The sequence below is a fragment of the Zea mays genome, chromosome 1 (assembly GCF_902167145.1).
Source record: "Zea mays cultivar B73 chromosome 1, Zm-B73-REFERENCE-NAM-5.0, whole genome shotgun sequence".
Taxonomy (NCBI): domain Eukaryota; kingdom Viridiplantae; phylum Streptophyta; class Magnoliopsida; order Poales; family Poaceae; genus Zea; species Zea mays.
This window is the reverse complement of record NC_050096.1, coordinates 238,186,295-238,192,091: the sequence shown is the minus strand read 5'-3', so window position 1 is coordinate 238,192,091 and position 5,797 is coordinate 238,186,295.

The window sequence follows — 5,797 nt, the reverse complement described above, 5'->3', positions numbered from 1 at the left end:
ATGGATCACTAATTGTACCTTTTACAGTTTAAAATCATATCCATGTTAGTGCATATGTATGTGATGAATATCAACAAAAGGATTCTTATGCACTTTTAGATTTAACGATAAGGGAATTTTAAACTGCCTCAGGAGTAGCTATTTAGAAACCAAAGATTACAATCCATACGAATGAGATACAAATTTACCATTTTGGATTGTCTTAGTATAGCTTACTCAAGGGAAACTTATTCTCTATGACACAAGATATATAATGTTCTCCCACTAGATATGTGCATCAAGTATTTGAATGACTTGCCACATGCACTTTTAATTCAGTTAAGAGTCTCATGAGGAGTACATTACATATCATGGTCAAGGCATGACAAATTTGCAATGAATTAACTTATCCTTAAGAATACTTACCACCAAGTAGAGCGTACCATTTGTTATACCAATTTGAAAGATCTTACTATCTGTGGTGGTGTCATCGTAGTATTCTTCTTTTCATCATTTGTGGAGACTTCCTTCTTTAGCTTGTTATCTCTTTTCCTTTTAATACTAGTTGAAAAAGAACTTTGAAAAGAGATATTAGCAGTACAAGGAAGTATTTAATGAATGGTGATCTTTAGATATGAATTGCAAACAAATCATCATTTATGAGGCATAAAGGCATAAGTTAAATTCCTTTTAGGTTAATGCACATGGAGGAGTGAATTAACAATATGCACCAATTTACAAATTTAAGCCAAAAAGAATTTAACCTTCATATTGACATTTTCTTTCCATAAAATAGATTATTACTAATTGAAAGAATGCCACTTGAAAGGAACTACTAATGATCAACTACCAATTGAAGCAATTTGTTCCATACCTTTGCCTTGAGCATTCCTAATCTTTCTTTTAGGTGAAGATTGACCTTTAAAGCTTGTGATTTTACCAATTGAAAGAGCACAATCTCTACTTATGAATTTCCATGAAATATCTTAAAAGAGATTGTATTAGTAACACAAGCAATAGTTTCCTATTTAGCAACCTCTAGTATATGAATGACAAGAAGGTTACTAAAATAAGGAAACCTCATGATATGAACTAAATTACCCTTACAAGCATCATGCATAACATCAATTGAAAAAAGATTAAAGTAGCATGATTATTTAATTAAGTTTATAGGGCAACTCTAATTCATAACATGGTGAGTGATTAATGTAGAAGACTCAAAACCAATTTAAATGAGAATGAATACATCACATAGTATTGGTTAGATCTTCTTTGAACGTTGAATGTCACACTCCATTTGGGAAACACATTCTCATGTTGTGAAACTACATAAATCACTTAGATAAAAACATTAGTCTCACAACTCTAGTCATATAGAGAATTTCCCTTTTGGTAAGTGCTTTAAGAATTTGAATTTCTTACTTAGCACTCTATTCATTTAAGAACATGGGATAATCCTCTTTATGTCTAGGTCATGGCAATAATACGATAATCAATTTGAAATATGCCACAAGATACATACAACCAATTTAAAGCATGTAGATTGTCATAATATAAAAATATGAACTTGCAATCTACCATATAATTAGATCCTTTCCAAAGCAAGGTAAAATCTTTTAAGTTCATTCTCAAGTGCTTCAATTTTTCTTATGTGGCTACAAAAGACACAAAGGAATATACCAATTAAAAGCAATGTGCACTTAAGTATTAATTGTTACCATCCTTTGGATATCACTTGGTTGTAGGCCTTTTGCTTGATTCCTACAAAGGTTAATCCTTATTCCCTACAACACAAGTTCTTGCTAGAGAAGAATATGAAGTTAGTGATATAACAACTCAATTCATCTTTGGGTCAATCTTAAATGATAGACAATGTAAGATTGATAGCTTGAGATAAGAATTGAGTTAAACCGCTCAAGCACCCCAAAGCTTCATATCATCTCTGGGTACCTGCAAAACTTATTAAGTACATTTTGGTACCCATCTTTGGATGGGTCCATCAAGGTTAGCCAATAAGGACTTAGGCACCCAAATAGCCTTGGTCCTAGAATGTGGTGAACTCATCACCTTTCTAGCACAAGAGTCAAATTTGGGTCTCCTAAGCATATTTGAATGTATTGACAAGTTAGGCTTAGGAGTTTTACCCTTTGGACAAACCTTGAATAGATGACCTTTTTCACGGCAATTGTAGCAAATGTGATGCTTGTCCTTGCAATGCATTTGCCTTTTGCTTTCATCCTTTTTGATGATCATCTTTCTTGATCGTGCAAGGTCTTGATTCTTCATGTGGGGGCATGAATCAATTTCATGGCCCTTCTCCTTGCATCCATAGCACCTCCTATCGCTTCTCTTTGATCTTTCTTTGTTGAAGCACATAGGTACATTATTAGAGCAAATCATATGAGCATTAATTTTCTCACCATGGATTTTTCTCATGCCCTTCTTGGAAAGCTTGGTTTTCTTTTGAAGGGGTTTTGTGCATGCTACGGTTGTCCCCTTCTCAAGCTTTTTCACCATATTATCACAGTTATCTTGAGAAGGTTGAGCATGACACTTTCCCTTCAAACGAGTTAAGCTCCTTCTTAGCATTCCAACTTCTTCCTTGAGCTCTTTATTTTCTTGTGTGATAGAAATATCACTAATTCCTGAAATTTCTAGCTCAATGGAAGATTGGCTTTCTTGAGAGCAACATTTGTTAGCACATGATAATATAGTTTCTACTTGAGTACATGTGCATATGTGAGGTTGGTATGATTTCAAATTAGTTAACACAACCTCATGAGCCATTTCTAACATGATATGTGAATCCATAAATTTATTATGAGAGCACACAAGCATATCATGTTTTTCTTGCAAAGCTAGATTTTCAATATTTAGCCTTTCTATCGTGTTCTTGAGCATAGTATTTTCTTTTTCTAATTGAGCAACGCAAGATAAAGCATTTGAAGTACTAGTTTGCTCAATTGAAATCTTTTCATACCTTTGGACCAAATCATCATGAGAGCACTTTAGCTTCTCATGCTCTTTGGTCAACTTCTCCAAGTCTTTGATTTTTTCGATGAGGATATCTTCTTGCTTATGAAGCATTTCCTTTTGTTCTTCCGCTCTTTTCATAAGTTTGAGCAAGCTCATCCGGTTCTTCTTACTTAGTTGAGCGAAGAATTTTTGAAGATCATCCTCATCTTCACTATCACTTTCATGCTCCTCCTCATCCTCACTTTCGCTTTCACTGTCACTCTCATTAGCAACAAAGCACATATGAGAAGTGGATTTGAAAGACGAACCTTGTGAAGAGGTGGATTCATCGTTTGGTCTCCATCGATCATTTTCTTCTTCTTCAATAATGTTCTTCGCCTCATCTTCCTTCATTTTGAGGAACATCCTTTCGGCGATTCTCATGGCAAGATCTATTGCCCTAGGATCAACATCTGCACCAAAAGATAAAGTCGAGGCAACCTCAACTTTTTCAAGCTTAGAAGCACTTTCGTTTCTTAGTCCACCCGACATGATCTTTCCTCACGCGGTTAAGCGTTAGAACGAGGATTAGGCTCTGATACCAATTGAAAGTTGCCTAGAGGGGGGGTGAATAGGCAAGTTAAAACTTTTTCAACAAAAACTAGAAGCAAACTGGGTAAAACTGAATTGATCTCGAAGTTCACCCAGTTAACTTTGGAAATGAGATGTTCTAAATGATCCACAGGGTTCAAAGTAGTAGATCTGAGAAGGGCACTTCTCAAAATCCACACACCAAAAAGATATAAACAATCTTCCACGGAATGGTGAGAGAACGAAGAACACAAACAAACACAATGAACAAGAACACAAGAGACACAAGATTTATCCCGAGGTTCGGTCACACCACAAAAGGTGCCCTACTTCCTCGTTGAGGCGCCCACAAAGAGCCGGGTCTCTTTCAACCCTAATCCTCCCTTTGCCGACCACAAAGGTCAAGCTCACACAATAATCTTTGCTCAAACGAGCGGGTAATACAAACTTTCTTGTGGTCTTCCACAAGATTTGGAGACTCACAAGAGACACCTAGTCGTCTAGGAGCTAGAAGCTCCAAGAGTAATGAATCCACAAAGAACTCGATGTAGTACCAAAGCTCGAATGAAGAAGAAGAGCAAGAGAGATTTAGAGATGAAGCACAAAACCGCAGCTCTCAAGCTCACTCAAAGATTTCTCTCCAAAGATTTGAAATGGGAGAGGCAAGAGATGTGTGAGAGAGAGAGGGAGGTGTTTCTTGGGTTAGAAATGGAGTTCAAATCGTGCTCCCTGCTATGGGGTGAGAGGTAGGAGTGAGTATATATATAGTTGGAGCTCAAAACTAGCCGTTGGGGCCGATTTTTCTGTTTGAGGGCGGTTGAACCTCCCCCCAGGGCGGTTGAACCTCCCCTGGTAGGCCTGGCAGCCTGTCTGCCAGTCTGACTGGCAGACTGACGCGCAGACTGACCGCAGACTGGTCAAAGTTGACCAAAACCGGTTGAACCGCCCAGGGGGGGCGGTTGAACCGCCCCTGACAGCTCCTGGCGACCTGTTTGCCAGTCTGACTGGCAGACTGCAGATCAGAGGTCAGAGGGGTCAGAGACCAGCTGAACTGCCCCTCAGGACCAGTTCAACTGGTCTTGACCAGAGAGTTTAGGAGAGAAAACCCCAGCTCAACTGCCCGGAGGCAAGTTCAGCTGGTGTATGGTCAAAGAGGTTCACAGCTGAAGTTGAGTTCAGCTGAAGTTGAGAAAGCTCAACTCAGCTGAAGTTCAGCTCAGCTGAAAAGTTCAGCTGCAGCTGAAGAAGCTCAACTCAGCTGAAGTCAAGTTCAGCTGGAAAGCTCAGCTGCAGTTGAAGAAGTTCAGCTGCTTTTCAGCAAGAACACTCTAGGTTTCTCAACCCTAACCACGGTCAACCATAGAACGTTAAAGAGATTTTTGCTTTTCAAAAATAGCTTTTGAATAGAGAGGTTTGAGCTTTGGCAAACACCAACCTTCTTTTTGGATCCCCCTTTATAGTACGACGATTCCTATACTCAAGTTAAATAAAATAAAATGAAGTAAACTCCTTGAGTCATTGGTGTCTCATGTGTGATTTCTCCATGGCATTGCTTCATAAGGATCACAAACATCTTTGTCTCACCTTTTGAAGCAAACTCAAATCAAACCCTGTGACTTGTACCATATCACCTTATATGAGTTCAAATCATGGCTTCAAGTCACCTTACTGATGCATCAACATGTTGTAACTCTTCATAGCTGATTAGTTCATCGACTTAGTGCAAGTACTCTCTTCTTCACCTTAGCCATGGTACCTCGGTCTACAAGCCGTCGCTTGGCCTTCACCTTCGCTTAGTTCCTCGAAGCCCTTTCCTTGCTATCTTCACCCTATCAAGCCATTCTTGAGTCACATCCTATTGAGCATCCATTAAGAGAATCATTTCTTCAATATTGTGAACCTTGCTTGAATGTCTTCTAGATATAACTATTAAGATTAATCAAGCTTTAGTTTGATTCTCATATATTCATATATGGACTAATAGTAATATGGTCAAGCCAATTCACGATTCCTCATATCTTATTTACTTTGGCTTGACCAATCCTCTTAATCACTTCAACCTCTATTATGATCATATTTATGCATAGTGATTTCTCAGGACTTGTCCATATATTCAAACCAATATAGAGACCATATTATATCCATTTGCATTGTCTCACTGGTTATTTCACCTTGTGTTGAACCTTGTTCACTGATCATTATACACTATTCAAGTATGTTCATCATACTGAATTTCCTGTTCAACACTTAGCAAACTTGTTAGACCTTTAAA